At 33.8% G+C, this 23175-nt stretch overlaps 1 pseudogene; it reads left to right on the top strand.

Moving 5' to 3' along the window:
• Positions 1-12928: 12928 nt before the first annotated feature.
• On the top strand, positions 12929-14187 carry LOC107874231 (annotated as a pseudogene).
• Positions 14188-23175: the final 8988 nt, after the last annotated feature.

Raw genomic sequence — 23175 nt, 5'->3', positions numbered from 1 at the left:
ACGACCGTAAATTAATGTAACACAAATAATCGATAATTTATTTTATTAACACGTTGTTTTACGAGCAAGACATATATATATATATATATATATATATCAATGAATTTTACAAATTTTGATAAATTTTTGGTTAATTAGCTTTTAATTATGATATTCTATATATATAATATCGTAATTCAAAAAATTCATTGATATTATTATATTATTAAGGAAATATACTACTCCTACTAATGTGTTGATAAAATAACCAACTATCTGATTTGTACATATATGCATTGCGTTAATATGATGATAACATAACTAATTATATGATTTAATTTTTTTATTAAAATTGAGCACATGTGATTGTTTTTCGATAATAACTATTATAAAACTAAATCAAACACTTATATTTTACTTTGTGATCATTTTTGAAAAATTTTAATTAACTTAATTAATTAATTAATTAATATTTTTTTAACTAATTTATAAAAAATTATATTTTAAGTAATTAAATTTTTTTTTAATATTTTATGAAAACCGACCATTTGTGGTTGGTTTTCATAAAATATTAAAAAATTAATTATTTAAAACCCCAATCCCGACCCGACCCATCCTTTTTTTAATCCCCTACTAAAATCCCCAAATCAGAACCCCCCCTCTTCGAAAATAAATAAACACGCACACAAATTCTCCAAATCAAAGCCATACTCTAAATCCTCAAATCTACCACCGTCTGACACCGTTTCCCGCCGCCCCCAGCTCCGGTAAGTTCCAAAAACTTCAAATCTATGTTTTTCTTGTTAGATACTAGCTAAAAGTTCAAGAATATAATGTTTTAGTACTAATTTTAGTTAGCCCAAAGTAAAAAAATTATTTGTTCTAAAGCATTTGTTCTAGTTATTATGCTTCATTACATAAATTTAGTTAGTTCAAAGTAAAAAGAAGTAATGGAAATTTCCATTTAGTTAGTTCAAGATTCAATTTTAGTTAGTTCAAAGTAAAGATCCAATTTTAGTTAGTTCAATTTTAGGAAATTTCCATTTAGTTAGTTCAAGATTCCATTTAGTTACATAATTTTAGTTTGTTCTATGTGTGTATTTTGTCAAGTGAAGCTTATCAAGATTCCCTCTTTGTGTGTTTACCAAGTAAATTAAGGTTTACTTTTATTCATATTCCATTGTAGTTTTAGTATGTTGGTGGTTTGTTTATGGTGATTTTAAGCTAAAAATACGAGAAAATAAGGATGGCAAGATATTTGTTATTTTGCATAATGACCAAGATTTTTTAATTCTACTTGCCTAATGGGTTGCTTGGAATTTGATGTTACTTGCCTAATGTTGGTGGTTTGCTTTTTTTCTGGTGACCGCTTGTCTCTTTCACTTTAATTTAGGCCAAGCAAGGGTAAGTTGACTTCTCTCTAATTTGTTATAATGAAGTCTTGTAATTTTTCATATTGAAGTCTAGTGAAGCCGTGTGTGGCCATGTTCGATTCACTAGTACTATTGTTATCTTCTTGTTATTGTTCATATTGAAGTCTAGTGAAGCCATGTGTGGCCTTGTGCCATTCACTAGCATTGTTGTTGATATCTTGTTGGTCTTGTTGTTGCTTGTTTCTTGTATTGTGAACTTGCTCTCATATCATTTGGTATGCAAATTTTGTGACTTAGTTACTTGAAAATGGTTATGTGTAGGGACTTTAAAGGTTATTTTTTGTTTAAATTGTTACTTCGTTGGTGACTTTGTTAGTTGAAAATGGTTAAGTGTAGGAAATTTAAAGGTGATTTTCTGTTTAGAATGTGGTTTGGTTGGTGACTTTGTTAGTTGAAAATGGTTAAGCATAGGAACTTTAAAGATGATTTTTTTCTTTAGAATGTGACTTGATTGGTGACTTTGTTAGTTGAAAATGGTTTAGTGAAGGGAATTTATAGATGATTTTTTTGTTTACAATGTGACTTGTTAGTTGAAAATGGTTTAGTGTAGGGAATTTATAGATGATTTTTTTGTTTAGAATGTGACTTGATTGGTGACTTAGTTACTTGAAAATGGTTTAGTGTAGGGAATTTAAAGATGATTTTTTTTTTACAATGTGACTTGGTTGGTGACTTAGTTACTTGAAAATGGTTAAGTATAGGGAATTTAAACATGATTTTTTTATTTAGAATGTGACTTGGTTGGTGACTTTGTTGGTTGAAAATGTTTACGTGTAGGGAATTTAAAGATAATTTTTTTGTTTAGAATGTGACTTGGTTGGTGACTTTGTTGGTTGAAAATGGTTAAGTGTAGGAAATTTAAAGATGATTTTTTTGTTTAGAATGTGACTTGGTTGGTGACTTTATTGGTTGAAAATGGTTAAGTGTAGGAAATTTAAAGATGAATTTTTTTGTTTAGAATGTGACTTGGTTGGTGACTTTGGTGGTTGAAAAGGTTAAGTGTAGGGACTTTAAAAGGGATTTTTTTGTTTTGAATGTGCTTTGGTCGGTGAATTAGTTGCTTGAAAATGGTTAAGTGTAGAGAATTTAAAGATGATTTTTTTGTTTAGAATGTGACTTGGTTGGTGACGTTGTTGGTTGAAAATGGTTAAGTGTAGGGAATTTAAAATGATTTTTTTATTTAGAATGTGACTTGGTTGGTGACTTTGTTAGTTGAAAATGGTTTAATGTAGGGAATTTATAGATGATTTTTTTGTTTAGAATATGACTTGGTTGGTGACTTAGTTACTTGAAAATGGTTAAGTGTAGGAAATTTAAAGATGATTTTTTTGTTTAGAATGTGACTTGGTTGATGACTTAGTTGGTTGAAAATGCTTAAGAATAGGGAACTTAAAGATGAATTTTTTGTTTAGAATGTGACTTGGTTGGTGACTTAGTTACTTGAAAATGGTTTAGTGTAGGGAATTTATAGATGATTTTTTTGTTAGAATGTGACTTGGTTGGTGACTTAGTTACTTGAAAATGGTTAAGTCTAAGGAATTTAAAGATGATTTTTTTATTTAGAATGTTACTTAGTTGGTGACTTAGTTGGTTGAAAATGGTTAAGTGTAGGGAATTTAACGATGATTTTTTTGTTTAGAATGTGACTTGGTTGGTGACTTTGTTGGTTGAAAATGGTTAAGTGTAGGAAATTTAAAGATCATTTTTTTGTTTAGAATGTGACTTGATTGGTGACTTAGTTGGTTGAAAATGGTTAAGTATAGGGAATTTAAAGATGAATTTTTTGTTTAGAATGTGACTTGGTTGGTGACTTTATTGGTTGAAAATGGTTAAGTGTAGGGACTTTAAAATGGATTTTTTTGTTTTGAATGTTCTTTGGTCGGTGAATTAGTTGCTTGAAAATATTTAAGGTGACTTCATTAAATTTTTGTGACTTGATCTAATTAGTTGAATCGGATTGATTGCGTAGATGGAACCTGATTATAGCTGGATATATCAACGGAAAAATGATAATAGAATAGGTATTAGGGAGGAATTTGTTGAAGGTGTCAAAAGATTTCTTAAACATGCTAATACACTTGATATTTGGACACGTTTTAAAGCTATTCGTTGTCCTTGTGTTAGATGTGATGGTATAAATCTTGTTAGTGAAGGAGTTGTAAAGGAACATCTTTATAGAAAGGGGTTTCACCAGGACTTTTTAAGATTGTGTGGTATTCATGGTGATGTTGCGCAAAATAACTTTGTTTTTGCAGAAAGTATTAGGTCTACAGCACATGATGAATATCAAGATACTAGGATGAAAGAAATGGTGCACGATGCTTTTGGGATGCAACACGGGGGCGACTTTAGGGAAACTGTTGAAGATGTTCCTAATAGCGAAGCGGGCAAATTCTATGAACAATTGTATGTTGTTAGTCATCCTTTGTTTGATGGGTGTTCGCACTCTCATTTGTCCGTTGTTGATAGATTATTAAGTATTAAGACTGACTGGAATATTGCTGAAGGATGAATGGACTCAATGATAGACCTAATTAAAAAGTTAGTTGACCCCGGCTTGGAGGTTCCTGATTCTTTCTATAAGGCAAAAAAATTGGTGTCAAAGTTAGGTCTCTCCTCGGTTAGAATTGATTGTTGTGAAAATGGTTGCATGTTATACTTTAAGGAAGATGCTAACCTAGAGTCCTATAAGTTTTGTCAGCACTCTCGATATAAGAGTGGTTCTATTAAAAATCAAATTTCTATTAAGGTGATCCATTATTTACCTCTAATACCAAGGTTGCAGAGGTTGTATGCTTCAAACAGCTCAGCTCCTCATATGAGATGGCACAGTGAAAATAGAAGGCCCACTGGTGTTATGTGTCATCCAACTGATGGAGAGGCTTGGAAGCATTTTGATGTAACTTATTCAGATTTTGCAGCTGAGCCACGAAATATTCATTTGGGATTATGTGCGGATGGCCTCTCTCCTTTTTCAGTTGGTGCTGCGCCATATTCATGTTGGCCTATATTTATCACCCCTTATAATCTTCCTCCTAGAATGTTGATGACTAGTCCCTATATATTTCTGAATTGTGTTGTTCCTGGCCCGCGTAATTCAAAAAGCGAAATAGATGTCTACTTGCAACCTTTGATCGATGAACTTCAAATTTTATAGCATGAGGGGGTTAAAACTTGGGACATCTCACTTAAATATAATTTCAATCTGCGTGCATATCTAATGTGGACTGTTAATGATTTTTTTGCTTATGGAATGTTGTCTGGGTGGATGACAGCTGGAAAGCTGGCTTGTCCATACTGCATGGAAAAAACAAAATTTTTAACATTGAGACATGGAAGGAAAAATTCATGGTTTGATTGTCAGCGTTGTTTCTTGCCACCTGATCATGAATTTAGGAGACTCAAGAATGAATTCAGAAGGAATAAAAGGGAATATGATGGTCCACCTCCAAGAAAGACTGGTCATGACGTCTGGGAGATAGTTCAGGATTTGCCTAAAGCTAGTGAGGAACGATTGTACAGGTTTAATGGATATGGCGTTTCGCATAACTGGACTAAGTAAAGTATATTTTGGGATTTAGAATATTGGCCAGATAATTTACTTACACATAATGTTGATGTCATGCATACTGAGAACAACTATTTTGACAACTTGTTTAACACAGTTATGGATGTCACCGGCAAAACAAAGGATAATCCTAAGGCCAGACTTGACTTACCAGAATATTACAAACACAACGAATTACACTTACAGGATGGGCCCAATGGCAATGTTCTTAAGCCTAAGGCTAGTTTTACGTTCAAGTTGGACCAAAAGTATCAAATATGTGAGTGGGTCAAAAGTTTAAAGATGCCTGATGGATATGCCTCAAATTTAGGAAAGAGGGTTGACATGGCACAAGAAATCTTGCATGGAATGAAAATCCATGATTGTCATGTTTTCATGGAACAATTACTTCTACTCGCTTTTATTGGTTTACCTAAAAACATATGGAAACCAATAGCAGAGATCAGTTGGTTTTCCAAAGACTTATGTGTCACCACATTAAAAGAAGAAAATCTGGCACGAATGGAAAGTAATATTGTTGTTATCCCCAACAAGTTGGAGAAGATTTTCCCACCAGCGTTCTTTGACGTGATGGAACATCTTTCCATTCACCTTATGCATGAATCTCGGCTAGGTGGTCCAGTTCAAACTAGGTGGATGTATCTATTTGAACGGTAAGCATTTGCAACATATTTAAATTCATACATATCTTTTTTAAATATAGTAAACATCTAACCTTAAGATTGTACAGGGCAATTGGAAAATTGAAAAGGGATCCCAAAAACAAACATAGGGTGGAAGGCTCTATAGTTGAGGTATATCTTACATGAGAAACTTCTCAATTTTATTCATAATAATTTCGTGATGAAGTCGCTTTTTCAAGAAACCGACCGAACCATCATCAGGACGATATGAATAATCCTCATTTGCAACCGACATCAATTTTTAATCAATCAGGTTCTAAGGCTAAAAAGATCATACCTCACCGGCTCACTCCCACGGAGCGCAAATCAGCAACTTTGTATGCCTTGATGAATTACTCGAAAATTGAGCCCTTTCTGAAGTAAGGAGATTAAAATTTTAACATATCTTATTTGTTTACTCATTCCCTTAAAGAAACTAATTGTGTTTCACATGTTGGATGTTCAGTTCATTTAAGACTAAATTCCACAAAAATTAAGTGTATGCGTCCCTTGAAATATGTTTTAAGAATAAGGTCCGTAAGTGTATTAATATTTCTACAAAGTTTAAATATTTACACATTTCTCAATTAAAATATATATATGTATAATATTTTTAGATACACCATTCACTAAATGCAGTCGCTTATGATCAGCTCTTGAGAGATATTTCTTTGGGTCCAGTTGAATCTAATATAATGTCCCAATACAAAGTAAATGGGTTTAAATTTTCCATCGAACAACACTCCAGAACAAGGAAAATAAACAATAGTGGTGTTTCGGTTAAGGGTGATGATGATGTTTATTACTTTCACTACAAGAAAAACAGCCTTTAGGGAAGGGAAATCTGGTCCCTAAAAGTCCAATTCTGGTCGCAAATGACCTTTTAGGATGGGAAAATGCTCGTCGCGGGTCGTCCTAATAGCCTTCTTTGCTAAAGGTCAATTGCGACAAGGTGCTCTAACTGGTTGTTAAATGTCATTAGCAACGGTAACATATCCGGTCTCAAAAATAACTTTAGAGGTCGTATATGTCATCCCAAATATATGATTTTCATTTTTAAAAAGTAGTTATTTTGTGGTCGCTAAAACCTTTTTGCGATGAGTAACTACCTTGTCCTAAATTACTCTATTTGGACGAGCAATTAACTCGTCCTTGATTAATCTTTAGAGATGAGAAACTAACCCATCCTTGATTAACCTTTAGAGAGAATCAACTAACTCGTCCTAAATTAACGTTTAGACCAAACAATATTATATTTGTATGTATAATTTACTACCAATGGTATGTCCTAAAACTTAATATCATAAAAGTATATATTTCATTGTTAAATATAAAATTATTACTGAAAATGACAAAGTATAATAAATATAATTTTAATATTTGCGAAACAATAAAAACTTAACCAATTAACATCCCGAGCTAGAATATTGTCAATAGTTTTAATATTTTTTAAATAAAAAAATAACTTAACAAATTAACATCCCGAGCTAGAATATGATGTCAAGCTTTACATAATGCTCTTAGCAAAATAATAATAAGTTTGTGCATCATCTAAACTTACATCTTCTCTTGTAACTTTAATCTTTAAAATCTGTCAGAACAAAATTTTGAAAAGTCAATCCTTAAGTTAAACAACCACGACAAAGGCTCTGGCACAATAACATAACATGATAGAGCTGCATGACATGTTATTCAAGTTGATACAAGTGGAATAAAGTGGGTAACTATTGATCTTTAACTTTTGTGAAGGTCTTGCTCATTCAGGAAGGTGAAAGCAGTTTGCTGTTTTCTTATACCACATATATTCTTAAATAAACCAGACTAAAGGTGAAAAGACCTTTAACTGAAGTTGTTTTATTACACCACATATATTTTTCTTATAATAAAGTAAACTAAATCTTTCCAGAGACATGTTTTACTAGAGAGAAATTGAAGCAGCAAAAAAGTTTCAAAAAAACACACAAGAAGCAGCAAGTATAATGGCTCTACTATACATTATCTCTCGAATAAACACACAAGAAGAAGTAGTTTATTATTGTTACTCGTAGCAGGTAGACACACAAGAAGCAGCAATCTACTATTGTTACTCGCAGCAGGTAGACACATAATTAGCAGCAGGTATAATGGCTCTACTATAGCAGTCTGCTATTGTTACGCGCAGCAGATAGACACACAAGAAGCAGCAGTCTACTATTGGTACTCGCAACAAGTAGACACATAAGAAGAAGCAGGTATAATGGCTCTACTATACATTATCTCTCGAATAGACACATAAGAAGCAGCAGTGTGTTACTGAGAAATCACTACTCAAATCTCTACTGAAAAAAAGCAGTAGGGCATTACTTATAAGTTCACTGTGGCAGAGGTCCACTGGAAATCTCTACTCAATTCATCACTTGCAAATCTCTACTCAAATTTGTACTGAAAAATCTGTATTAGTGTATTGTTACTCGTAGCATTACTTGTACATCAGCATTTTCAGTCACCTCCTTTGTTTAAAAAAATATACTATGTCAAGTAGCTCATTTACTTATAATCCAAGCATCACCAAGAAATACTCAAGCCCCTCATACCCCAATCCCCATACTCAAGTCCACTAATAACAATGCTATACATGAAAATAAACGTAAATGTAGCCTAACATAATTCTCCAACCAAGTTCAATGTATAATCTTGACAAAATGTAGTTAAATAATAACCAAGCAAAACAATTACTTACTTGGACAGCAAAATAAGCCAGTGTCATTCAGTTGAAACGAGGCAGGTTGTATGAGGGATATGAGATTGTTGAGCAGCAAAAAATTCTTACATTTTTCTTATTTTTTCCATATCATCTTCTAAGGTTGACAAATGATCATTCAATAATTTGTTTTCCTCAATCAAGGATTTATTGTCCTCTTGAGTTGAACGTAGAGCGGACAGTAATTCAGTCTTTGAAGAAGTGCCCCCTTTCATATCTTTCACCTTTACTCCACCACCAAATAAAACTACATGACTACAATTTTAAGGTCCCCAACATTTTTCTACAATCTCTATGGTAGGTAGAGATGGCTCTACTTTTACAATTTCTTCGATTTGAGCCTACACGATAGATAAAAGGACATTTTCAATCAGAATCCAAAATAATTTTAAGTAATTTACAAATTTAATTGACCAAAAGTACATGTTTTTCAATTGCTTTAGGTTCAACAAGCTTGTTTCCTTTCTTACGAGTCTCATAGAAAATAGTCCCCAAATCTGGAGGATTGCCATCTTTCCCTCCCTTTACATCAAAGAGAACATGTCAAATAATACCTCATAAGTATTTTCTTATGAAAATAATTTTTGATACTACCTACTGATACATTAGCTCTCGAATAGGCTTGCTACCAATATGATAAAGCTTTGTCAAATTAGCTCGGTTTGTTGTATTCCTTTTGCTACTCGCCTGTATTATTCTTAAATAATAAGCTTAGCATCTATTCAAATGCAAATTCTAAAATTGAATCAACAAATATAGTTTATAGGGAAGAACTAACAGGTAATACAGAGCAACATAAACATAACCATTGATGTTTTTAGAAAAAAGAAGCCAATCCACACACAATTATAAAGAAAATAATATAGTGCTATGAAATGGAATACCTGAAAACTTTAGGAACAAAACTGTTCCTTAACTAACCACTCCCAATCCTTCTTCTCTACTCTCTCTGGTTTATATTTAAGAGCATGTACGATTGATTTATTTTTCACATACTTACTATGCAAGTGTCCTCTCCATTTTTTCCACAAATCATTCATCCATCCAAAGATATGATCACGATGATCATTCATATCATCACTCTCAAATTTATTCTATAAAAATCAATACACAACATTAGATAGAACAAACTAAAAAAGGTCTAAATGCCCATTCATACTATCGACTACAGTTATTACATCAATAACTGCCCACATGTGATCTAAATTTTGTTTCTTAATATCACTCCAAGAAGATACAGCCAATGGACATATGTTACTGTCATGAATTATTTTTCCCAAGTGTCTTGAAAATAAATTGCTATTTTTTCCAACCGTTCTATTAGTGAAAAAGGTTACTTTTAGCTTCTGACCGAGTTCAAGTAATGCAATTTCCTTGCACTTTTTGCTCCCTCAAACTTTTTTTACCTTTTTAGGATTAGATGATCCTACAGCTGCATAATTTGGTAAGAACTATAATAATAAAATTCAATTCTATAAATTTAATAATACATAAAGTCTAAATACCATACCTATTTCGATAGTTTGGGAGGGTTTCATAACTTTATTAGGAGACGGAGGCAAAGAAATATTAGTTTGCATGTTTTTTTTCCCAAGAATCAGAGGATTATTACCCATTGATCGCATCCTTGATTAGATCCCATACTATTCTTAAGCCCCTAACAAGAAGCACAAAAATCTAGGTATTAGATCCCATATTATTCATAGAACCCCTTAACAAGAAAAAAATATTTGTATGATGTTTGGTTGGAAAGGAAAGAAATATAAGGGTTATTTCTCTTTCCCAAGAATCAAAGAATTATTTGTATAATGTTTGCAAGCATATAATTTCTCTGTTTTTCGGGGGAGTTAGAATGGAAAAAAATATAAGGGTGTTTGCAAGCATATAATTTCAAACGATTTCTCTATTTTCCCTAATTATTGGATTCTAGATTATGCTTAAAAAAATAATTAAATTTGAGCTAAAATTAGAATTTTGGCAGTTTTGGAAATCGTCGGAATCACAACAGACTTGAAAAGAAACTTACTTATTTCAGCCTCTTTGGTTCGTTGCTTTACTTGATTAGTTGATGGAGAAAATATAGTATCAACTTTCATATACGCTTTCTCAAAAACCATGGAGTTCTTACGTATCATTATTATTCTTACGTCTTCTCCTTCTATTCCTTTCCCAATAGCAACTAGAGAAAGTAAATCATATTACTAATACTTCAATTATAAATGCAATCAAAAACTTACCAGACTTGAAAAAAACTTACTTGCTTCAACCTCTTTGGTTTGATGCTTAACTTGATTAGTTGATGGAGAAAATGGAGTATCAACTTGCATATACTCATTCTCACGAACCACGGAGTTCTTAAGCATCGTTGTTCCCATTACTTGACCAGATGACATGGTAGAGCTTGCAAGTCCTTTTCCTCGCTCTTTTCCAATAGAACCTTTCAAAATAAATATACAGTTGTATGAGCTTAACATTTTAAGTTTAATATGGTATCTGCAGAAGGGACCATATTGTTTCACTCCTAAAAGGCATCTTTTCTACCCTTCATTTGAAGTCATTAATGTGGTTAGTACAGGTTTCAGGAAAGTTTGTTATTGGTCTATCAGGTTCTCTATACTCGTGGTCTATACAGGAAATTTAACTTCTGTGAAAAACCTCTAGTTGAGGGTTGAAAATACACGCATTGTGCACTATGGAGTGAGTGGCATATCCAGCTATGATCTTCTAATGGGAAGCTGGGATGTCTGGGCAGAAAATTATTACCCACTTGCATTGAAATGGGCAAAATAAAAGGTACCAGCTGGGGCAAGTTAATATTAGTAGTGATATCAGGTAAGTTAACCTAAGTAGTGATATCAGTTAATTTATAGGTCTGGCGGTTTCCCAACCAGTGTAAACAGATGACACAGTGAAGTACCAGAACTACCACAGACGAGCCACCTTTCAGGTTCACGACGCAGCCACAGGTGACACAATTGTCACAACTAGTCAAACAAAAAATGATAAAAAGTAGACTACGCCAAGAAGTATCAACCACAACCTTCACAGAGTGTGGCAGGAACTCCACAGCAGCTACCACACCTTTCACAGACAGAAAACCCTCAATAGAAATTTGATTTGAAAAACTTACTTGTTTCTTGTAAATATGGCTTAACCTCATTAGTAGACAGAGGTAATGAAGTATTAACTGGCATAAACTCATTCTCCTGAACCTCGAACTTCTTACATATTATCATTTCCATTACTTGATTAAAACACATGGTAGAGTTTGTAACTCCTTCTGCTAGTCCCTTTCCAATAGCACCTGGAGAAAGAAAATCACATTACAAATACTTGAGGAATTATATTTTGTATCATAAGAAAGGACGAACAAAAATAAGTTAGAAGAACCAGCTATTTTTGTTGACCAAAAATAAGCTATGGTGTTTAATTCAAGTTATTTATGCAATTTAAAACTTTAATAAATTAAAAAACCTTACTTGTTTCAAATTCTTGGATGTATTGCTTAACTACATCATTAGGTTGATAAACTGAACTTAATGAACTCTTAGTTAGAGTTTTTCCTTTTGTTATCAAAGATCTAAGCCCTCGTCCACGTCCCTTTCCAATTGCACCAGGTGCGCAGAAAGTGTATCTCATAGTACTCTTAATAGTTGATCCATCCTCATTTTTCGTCTTCATAGTGAACTTACAAGAACAGCCAAAAGTAAAAAAATAGTGAAATTGAACACTAAAACAACAAAGACAGCACAAAAAATAAACCACCATCTCAGGACAAAACTCCAGCTCAACAAGCCAAAACACTAAATAACAATGACAAATATACAAATCGAATTGAAAGACATGAATAGACTGACAAAGTGATGTTTGATGATAAAAAAAATATTTAAATAAAAATTAGACTGAAAGATGAGAAGTATGGACTAGAAGTTTATCTTCCTTTATTTGCTTTCTTAATTCTATATTGATTTTTTATTTGGATGTCTGGGATGACCAACATTCAGAATAATTCTATGTTTGGATAGACATCTCATATATGAAAAGCTAATAATGATGTTGGCCTTTCCAGATGGGCTCTTCAATTTCATTTATCAAACAATTATTTTGTATTTGCTTATTTGTATACTGTTCTAGGTGTCAATTAAGTGGTCAATAAGTAAAGATAAGGTTTGGAAATTGAACATTCCTCATACGCACCTTGCAAAGATGGGGTTTGGAAATTGAACATTCCTCAACACTCTTAAGATTAAAGGTGTATTAACTAGTTCTCTGTCCACACTACAAGTTACAATTAAAACAATGATTTATTTGAATAGATCGGAGCACCTACTTTGGTCTTATCTTTACAGCAAACTACACTTCTACGATAACGTCCAAGTTACTTTGTCTTCTAACTAATTTAGTTGAACATAACTTTGTCTTCTAACTAATTTAGCGACAACATAAGATGATTTATTTAAACAGATCAGAGCGCCTACTGGTTGTTTTCTCATTTCCCTTTATTATTTTGTACAAAGGTAAGATCAGGCCATGTATGTTCTGACATATTGCAGCACTCGGTAATAGAAGAAGTAGTGATACTGCCAGCGCCCAAATCTGGCTAAGTGGTGTGCTCACTAACCACGTTACATGCTTAGATGAGCTTGATTTTGTTACTAAAACTACTGAGAATAGAATGATTCTTGATGAGTTGGACTTGAGAGTTAAGGCAGCATTGGCGATGCTCGCGTCTGTAACGGCTAAGAATGTGGAAATTTTTACACGACTTTTAGGGAGAATGCAGTCTTAGATAAGTTTGCGAGACACGAAGCTGGTGGAGAGTTTGGGTAAGGCCATTAAAGCAAATACAGTGGTTGCACAGAATGGTACTGGGGATTATCAAATAGTTTCTGAAGCAGTCGCCTCATATCAAAATGCTGTGCACCAGATAAAAGTAAAATGCGGTATATGATCTATGTCAAGAAGGGGATTTATGAAGAGAATGTTGAGGTTACTATGAAGAAAATGAACTTGATTATTGTTGGTGATGGCATGTATTATTCCAGCAAAATAACAAGTGGTCTTCATATTGTGGATGGATCAACCACCTTCCGCTCTACCACCCTTGCTGCAATTGGCCAAGGATTTATACTACAGGACATATGTATACAGAACATAGCAAAATCAGAAAAACACCAAGTTGTGGCTCTTTGAGTTGGAGCTGATATGTCTATCATAAATCGTTGTCATATCGATGCTTATCAAGATACCCTTTACGCACATTCTCTAAGGTATTTCTATCGAGACTCCTATGTGACAGGTACTGTCGATTTTATTTTTGTAATTCAGCTGTTGTGTTCCAGAAATACAAGCTCGTATCTAGAAAAAACGAATAAAAATCAGAAAAACATGGTGACTGCACAAGGTAGGACAGACCCAAATCAGCCCATAGGGAGTTCAATTTAATTCTGTGACATAATAGCAAGTCCAGGCCTTGAACTAGTTGAGAACGAATTCAAAACGTACCTTGGTAGACCAAGGAAAGAATATTCAAGAACAGTAGTTATGCAATCGTACCTAGGTAGTCTCATTGATCCAGCGGGTTGGGCTGAATGGAATGGAGATTTTTCATTGAAAACATTGTATTACGATGAATATATAAACAATAGACTAGGTGATGGCACTAGTAAGCGTGTCAACTGGCCCTACTATCATGTCATTACTGATCCTGCTGAGGCTATGTCATTCATTTTGGGTGAGCTAATTCAGGGCGGATCATGGCTGAGTTCTATTGGAGTGGCATACGTGGAAGGATTAAATGAGTAGGGTACTATGAAATTACATTTCGTAATGTAGAAAGACATTTAACTATGTATTTTGTATTCTAGTATTCCTAGAAAGCTCAAAATAAGTACTAGTAATATAACAAAGGGATTGCAATACGCATCCCGTGTTCACGCAGGATTGAGGAAGGGCCGCTTTCCTAAGGGGTATGATATAGACAGCTTACCATGATGCAAACTTTAATGACTGATTCCATGGCTCTAACTTGGATCCTATTAAGTAGTAATATAGTGTGCCATAAACTATATTAGATGATTATTTGGTTATGCTACTTAAGTAAATTTTCAAGTTAAAAAAGAGTCACAGATAGAAAATTCAAAGCCAGTTCTAGATATAATGGATTCAAGAAGCTTAAGATTGCACAAGGTGACAATGATATCGTACACATAAACCAAAGAAGAACGCTAAGACATCATTTGTTTTGTAAATAAATATAGAGGTATACAACCTGGATGAACTAAAACCATCAACAACAAGTACCAAGTGCGACGGCCCTGCTTAAAGCCATAGATTAACATCTTTGACCGACAAAAACCTGAAGACTGGGAAGGAAATAAAGGGAAAAAGGTAACTTCTCGGAGCACAATCAAGCTAAAAAAAATAAGAAAATATCCATGTTCAAAAAAATTATTCTGCTGCCAAAACACACAGCACTGCAAGACCAACTTCAAATAGCGAGAGAAATCGATTAAAGTAACAAAGAAACAAAGAAATTTCACCAGATTTCCAAGCAACAAAGAAATTTCCAGTACATTTAAGTAATAAAGAAAATCAAACATAGAACATTTAACACAATCTCTAGTACAATCTATAGAAATTTCACCAGATTTCTAAAATTCGCAACCAGACAGATAGATTCTAAAGATCAGAACTTCTTATATCACTAACCTAAGTAATAAAGATAATTAAAACAATAACTCGATCGATTGGAAAACAACAAAATTTTGAAATTAATATCGCAATTCAGCAACCTATGAATGAAAAACAGCAACTCGATCGATTGAAAAGCGAGGCATACCTGGAATTCGTCAATTTAGGTTAGAGCTGCGAGAGAAACTCTCTCTCATTGAGATTAGGTAGAGCTGATAAGTGGAAATTGAAAAACAAGAAAAATTTTGATATTAATACAAAAATCGAGTAGCCTATGAATGAAAAACAACAACGATTGATTGGAAAGTGAGGCATACCTTGAAATTTCTCAATTTAGGGTAGAGCTGCGAGAAAAATTCTCTCTCATTGAGATCACAAAGAGCAGATCAAGATCACAATAAATACATAATAAGGACCAAAAAAATCTCGTCTCAATACCTATCTTTTAGAGGATTATCAACTCGTCCCAATATGTTGGTCATAAATAAAGCTTTTTCTTGTAGTGTTTGGCATCATACACGAGATCTTAGAAGTAGAGTATGTTGGTTTTCCAATAAAAAAATTATCCTCTTTCGATGTAAGTGGTTTGATCCAAGCACAAGAGGTACAAGAGTACATAAGGAGCATAACACCATTGAAGCGAAGCACAATAGGTCATATCCTATTTATGATTCATTTGTTCTAGTGCAAAATGCTAAACAAGTGTATTATGCTCCTTATCCGTTGCACAATGACAAGTCTGATTGGTGGGCTGTAATCAAAACAAAGTCTATAGGCCGGGTGGAAGTTGAGAATGTGCTGGAGACTGCGTATCAAAATGAAATATAGATTGATCACCAGCCAGTGGACGTTGAATTAGTAGACGGTTTGAATCACCTGAAAATATATTTGAAGAAGTTAATATTGTGAAAGAAGAGGCTGAGTACGTAGGAGATGAGGAAACCTCCGAAGAGGGTGAATGGTTTAGTGGAGAGTCTTCAGAAGAGGGGGATTAGTTGTGTAGGTTGTATTTATTATGTATTGATGTCTTTATGCTTTGTACTATATATTTACCTTTATGTTTCTTGTTTAAGATTAATATGTAATATACTATTTAAGATTGTTGTTTTCACTTTTCCATGATTTATATAGTAATAAAAATATACTTGTTTATATCTCGTGTTGTTGGAGCGATTTGAAATGTGAATTAGTAACTTGAAATTAGTTACTTGGAATGTTTTCTTATATATTAATTTTGTAGGAACTAACTACTTGTTAACTTAACATAATTTAGATGTCAGGCAGAGGTGACAAGGGTAAGGGAAAAGTTGATACTATGAAACCAAAAAAAAAAGACAACCTCCGCCTTATAGACGACCGACAGGTATTCATATATCTGAGGGTCGATTTGCTGACGTGATAACATGACCCTCATAGTCTAGGTCATTTGAGGATTCAATACCTACTCCTACGAATGTGGGGCCACTTCATGGTTCTACACCAACTCATTCTGATCCTATGACCATGCCACTGCTAGCACAGTACTATAGGACGGCCGCTAGCCCATCCAGACATCTACCATCATCGATACCCTCTTACAGCAGTCACGCAGCTTCGCACAGTGATTCTGCTAGATCTATTGGGTTGTCGAATCTTCAGCTTGGAGGCACTCCATCTGGTGCTTCAGATCTGCCCACACCAGTGTATCCACCATCACTTACTTGGCAGCCAAGAGAAAAAGATGATTCTGGGAGGATTTATCTTGTTCCATTTGCGCGAGGGTAAGATTTCTAAATATAATAACGTTATTCATTTTTTCATTATTATGTTATTATGCTCTATGAAATTACTGTTTGATCTTGTGTTGTAGGTTTAGACCAAATGCTGAAGTTGGAAAAAAGGCACGAATATGCATTTCTCGGCAATTCAACGGCTACTGGACCAGCTGGCAAAAGGTTCTAGAAATTGACAGAGAAAGAATATTTGAAGAATTTAAGGTAAGCATTTAACTTATTGACTACTTATTAACACTTTCTTAGAACAAAAGATTGAATATTATATTTTTGTTGTAGAAATTTTACTGTTGGGATGATGCAAAAATATTTCTTATAAAGAAGAACTTTTTTATAAGATGTAGAGCCAGATTTAACGGTCTCTTGGATTATGCCCGATCCAAATTGGTAAAACCTAAGAGGATTCCTGAAGCCACATGGCAACAGTATCTTCGCCATTGGAGTAGCGAAGATTACCAATTGTTGAGGGGAAAGGAAGAAAAGCTCAGGCATCATTCAAGGGTGGCTCTCTACATACTGCAGGTGCCAGAAGTAGTCTTGCTGTGATGGAGAAAATGGTATGTAACTTTTACAGTTTAAATTGTTTGTTTCTATTTAAATTTTTTTTATTATTTGAACATTGATAATTTTTTCATATGCAAGAAAAAGAAAAGGGTAGGGAAATATCAGTTGATAAGCTATTCGAGGAGACTCATCTGTAAAAGAAAAAGAACCTGATTGGTGAAGATATCTGGGTTGAAGCTTGTACAAAAGTTGTCCACGTAAGAAACAAATTTTGAATTTATGAATCATTTTCTCAAAGTTGATATTATTCAATTATAACTACTTTAATATTTTTTGACTTTTAGTATTAACTTTACTTTGAATATAGGACGAATATACGCGTCTTGTTGGTGAGTATCGTAGTAGTCAGCCTCCTGAAAGTCAGGGTGACCCAATACCCCAACATGTAGAGGAGGATTTATGGGCAAAAGTTGTGGGTCCTGCAAATAGAGGTAATTTCTACTAATACCGCAAAAAAAATTTGGCGATAATATTAGGTGTTCGTCCGGCACTGCATACTCTAGCTCTTCAGTTGATAGAGAAACCATTGAAAGACTACAAAATACGGTTTCTAAACTCACTGAAGAGCTTGCTGCAAGAGAGAGAAGTTTGCTGAACAGAGAGAGAGGCAGAAGAAGACGGAGGAGGCAACAGCATCACAAATCAGGATGCTGCAGCAGCAGTTCAGCTCTTTCTTCAGACTGCGGGGGTTATTCCTCCGTGTCCTGGTGATGCAGTTCGGGCTGCAAAAGGTCTAGGCCCCCTGGATGATTTCAGCACGGATGAGGCTATGGAAGATGAGGACGAATTCGATGGTGATGACTTTTAGTTTTTTTTTATTTTTGTATGTTTTGTACTTTGAATTTAGATATTTTTGTTGTTTGAAACTATTGTTGTAGTTTTTTGCTACTCACTTTTGTTGGACATTTTGTATGTGTTGTACACTTTTGAAAGTATTTACATTTGGTTATTTGTTGTTGTGATTGTTGTATTTACATTTGGTTATTGTTGTATTGCGTTGTTGTTGTTGCATGTTGTATTTGGGTATTGATTTTTATTTTTTTTAAAATATTCCCAGTGGTTGGTTTTTGAAAATTTTTTTGCAAAAAACCGATTACAAGTGGTCGAATTAATATTAAAATTAATTATTTAATTTAATAAAAAACTGACCACTTATGGTCGATTTTTTTTTCCTAAAATTATTTTCTTCAATTTTAATAAAATAATAATACATTTTAAAAATATATATATTTAAAAAAAAAAAAAATCACTTGTAGTCGGTTTTTAAAAAACTACCACTATTTTACCGACCACACAATTCAGTCGGCTTTGTGGTCGGAAATTGGGGAAAACCAACGCTTGTGGTCGGTTTTCTCTTTTTTTTTTTAGTAGTGATCATGACTTGATTTTTGGGTCGCGACATCTCATCTACATTCATTATGTCTAGTTCATTCTTGATCTATTCCCCTGTCACTCCGACTGTCGTCAGAGCGATAAAGAAAAGAAAAGAGAAGGAAACTCATCTCGATCTGATAGTAACAAAATCATTCCCAACTTATAATTTATTAATGATGACTTCAAAATCCAAACTTTTAATGATCCTGGAGCGAAGAAAGACGTGTGTGAGTTGGGTTCCTTGGTGAAGGAAAGTGATCTAGCCTTGGTCCGAGCAGATTACGGATGGACACTAAATAAGTTCTGAGTAGACGCTCTTGGTACATCTAAAAATATTACATTGACAAGACTTGGCTATACCTTTGTTTATATTTAATTTATCTGTTCAGCATGGATCTCGATAAACCTGTTGACAATATGATCCACTTATTTTGTGATACATCTTAATCATGCTTCGGCCAACTTGGCCCAATAGTTTGGAGGATTATCGATTGACATTGTGAGCTGTCGACGGAGATTAGAGAAGATTTGACCTTAACACACTTGCTCTTGTTTCACTCCCCTTGCTTTGTTTAAGAAGGAATAGTGAAGTTAGTTTTTCATGGAAAGAAGTCATTGTTGGAACTTAGATGACAGCAATGATCAAAGCTGTACCGATCCATTTGTTTCATAGCCTCTAAAAATTTGCTAAGACCTCTTTTTCAAGCTTCTAGAGTATGCAGCATAAGCTATCGCAACTCACCCCTTTTCTCTTATTTCTATCGATGCCTATCTTTTAAAACATTGTGTAGCTTCCCAATCCCAATGGTATTCATCCATGGGTATTTCCTTCCTTCACCTAGTTAGGAAACATGATTCATGGATCCTAATGATTTTGAATTCCTCCACTACTGCTAGTTGGTCCTGGACGCATCTTTCCATCCAATTTGGTTGGAAAGCAAAGAACCATGGCAAGTTACTATACTCATAGGTTGTTGTTTCATTGGCTTATCTTTTTCCTCAAAACATTTTCATACAGGCCTGACATCTGATTTGGTATTTCTTTCGTCTTTGGTAATTGTTACTAGTCTTATAGGTCAAGATCCCAATGACTGACTCTATTCTCTCATTGACATTGTGGTGGGTCCTACATATGATACAGAGTCCCAATATCATAAAGTAGAGAGAAAATATTTGGGTTTTTTTATGACGAGGGCGAGAGGGTCTACCCCTACTATTATCACCCTGGATGACGGCTTTGAAAGGTCAGGGAGCGAGTCGCAGATCCAAAGAGCAGAAACCTTCAGCACACTTTGTTCCAAGGTTGTTTTATGAACTGGAGAATGATGAGTTGGCTAATTCTCAGACCTAGGCTCTGGTGATCCCTATTGGGTCTAGTTCTTGCACCACTATTAGAATGAGATAAATTGTATCTTCTTAATTCACCCCTAGAGTCCCAGTTGATGGCCAAGCTTCGAGGATCTTGAATTTGATAGCTTGAGCTTCCCTCGGTCACGATCCCTTGTGCCTCATGCAGACCTTTGTGTCACATCAAATGGTCTTTTGACCCAAGATATTCAACGATATCGGATGATGGTCTTGAGGATAATTGAAGAGGTCCATTTCACATCTAGACCAGTGAAGGTATTTAACTATTTGAATATCGTGATCTCGTCAAAGGATTTCCAGGGGATGGATATGGTAACTATTAAGTGCTTTGTGAATGAATGCATGTACGCCTCAATTAAGGTTAGATCCTCGCCTCTTGCATATTTTCCTTTAATATAGTTCTTGTATTGTTGCAGATAATTTGTTTTTCATCATCACAAGCTAGCGTGTTGGCTATAGAAGGCATCCAACGATTGCTAAAGGAGAGAAAAAACCTTCATCTAAAGTGTTATAGGTGCAAGAGAGCTTTATCCATTACACGAGATCAATCTACTTCTGATCCGTTGAGACCCTGTAACAATGAGTTTCTAAGCTTAAGGAGCTAAAAATCGAGAGTAATATGGCCTTGAGCAATAGGAAGGGCTACAAGGGGACGCCCATTGTTGGTTCAAAGAAGCAGAAACCTTATTTTGTGTGAACATTTTACAAGCTAACACTATTAAGACCTTCTGACAAAACATCTGCAACTAAAAAAGAGCATCTACCTAGCGAGGGAATGATTGTGTCATAATGTTGAGACTTCTTTTTTCACAGAAATGCCAATAACGTTCTAGTAGAGATTCATTATCTGAAAAATAAAATTAGTACCCTGACAAATAAAGACATGCTTAGAAGAGAATTCTTGACGTTGATAAAGTTCATGATGCCCAGATTGTACTGATCCAGATCTTGAAGGATGCTAGCACATACTGCCTGAATCTCAACAAAGAGAGTACCAAATATCAAGTCTCGATTGATCTCATCACTCGATCAAATTCTGATAGCGAGGGATCCGCTCCTTCTTCTAAAGAGGAAATTTCAGCTATTGAAATGTCTGACGATAACTCCAACGGTGACCCCGATAATTGAGATCTATCCTCTCGATTTTCAAGGTTGATATTTTATGTAATCTTTGTAAATTTACTTCTCTTGTGGATACCTATGAGGTCCTGTCTTTGAGGCCTCAAATATGGCCCTTTATACCTTGACTAGAGATTTTGGATATATATGGATACTACTCCTACTTCTAAAGAGAAACTTTCAGCTGTTGAAATGTATGACGATATCTCCAACGATGACCGCAATAATTGAGATCTATCCTCTCGATTGTCAAGGATGATATTTTATGCAATATTTGTAACTTTACTTCTCTTGTAGATACCTATGATCTCCTTTCTTTAAGGCCTTGAGGATGGCCCTTTATACCTTGACTAGAGATTTTAGAAATATACAAATAAAGCTTTCTTCTCTCCCCTCTCTTTTTTGAAGAAAAGGAACCGAATGGTTTTTTCTTAAAACATGAACCATCACTTCTTAGGTAATTTCGAGCCTACAGCATTCAATCACACACATAATTGTACGTGGTCATGCAAGTTATATAGTGGCTCTTACAAGTTGAATATCGATACTACAGAGACTTTGTATTTAACAGACAGTCTGATTCAAGTATTACTCTCGAAGTTAAACAAGTGTGATTTGTAATCAAAAAGAATTTAAGTTTTGTTATTATAAACTAAGTAATAGAAATAACAATGGTATGAAATTTGGATTATAAATAATAGATGGAGAGTTATAGGGTTGAGGTATTTGCTTCAAATTCATGCATATCTATGGTTTCTATTCCATGTTTGTTGATTATGAGGTTGATAGTATAACTCGAGAATGGTCACCCTCTAAGTCTTCTACCAAGTAAGTCTCACAACTACATCATTAAGCAGGGATGTGAGTCTCTAATTGGGATGCACTAGTTATCGTCTCATTTTATTAACCAAGTAAGGTGTTTAGGTATATCTATATGATAACTGCAAATCTTTCCTTAACAAAGTAAAGATAAGATCCACATTTCTTAAGTTCTTCGTTCCGTACCTCCACTCTTATGGTCAATTTGTTTTGAGTTTTCGATTTATCCTAAAGTTTGCAACTCTTTAGAATAGTCACTACTAAAAAAATCAGTAAAACCGACCACAAGATGTGGTCGGAAAAAATCGACCACACGTGGTCAGTTTTTAATTTTTTTTAAATCGTTTTTATATTTTAAAAATTTATAATAATTATTGCAATAATTTTAATAATAATTATTATTTATTTAACAAATAAAAACCGACCACTAGTGGTCGATTTTTTAAAAAAAATATAATTAAAAAATATTTATAAAAACCGACCACTTGTGGTCGGTTTTTTAAAAATAAACTAAAAACAAGTGGTTGTTTTTATAAATAAAAAAAAAAAAAAAAAAGATAATTAAAAAATACTTATAAAAACCGACCACAAGTGGTCGGTTTTCTAATTAAAATAAAAAAATAATTTAAAAAAATCGATCACTTGTGATCGGTTTATGAAGTAAAAAAATTAAAAATTAAATAATTTTAATTAACAACTAATTATATATATAATCAAAACCTATTATATTAAACTAATCAAATATAATTAATCGATCACTAATCTAAGTATGTATAAGAAACACATCATATTATATTATTAGATAATATACTTGTATACGTATGTTATGTATATAGTACGTATTTTGAACTTGATATAGTCGATAGTGTGTATATGTGTGTGTATGTATATGTATATATATAATATATACATATTATATAGCGATGGTATATTAATGACATAAGATAAATCAACCGATAATTTATTTGAGTATATGTGAAATACAATGGGGTAGTAAAATCGGGTATGTGATATATATAGTACGTATATGAAATACGTCGCATTATATTATTGGATAAGATACTCGTGTACGTATGTGATGTAT

Source organism: Capsicum annuum, chromosome 12, assembly GCF_002878395.1.
Source record: "Capsicum annuum cultivar UCD-10X-F1 chromosome 12, UCD10Xv1.1, whole genome shotgun sequence".
Classification (NCBI taxonomy): domain Eukaryota; kingdom Viridiplantae; phylum Streptophyta; class Magnoliopsida; order Solanales; family Solanaceae; genus Capsicum; species Capsicum annuum.
The sequence above is the reverse complement of the archived record's forward strand: the minus strand, read 5'-3'. Positions and strand labels throughout refer to the sequence as shown.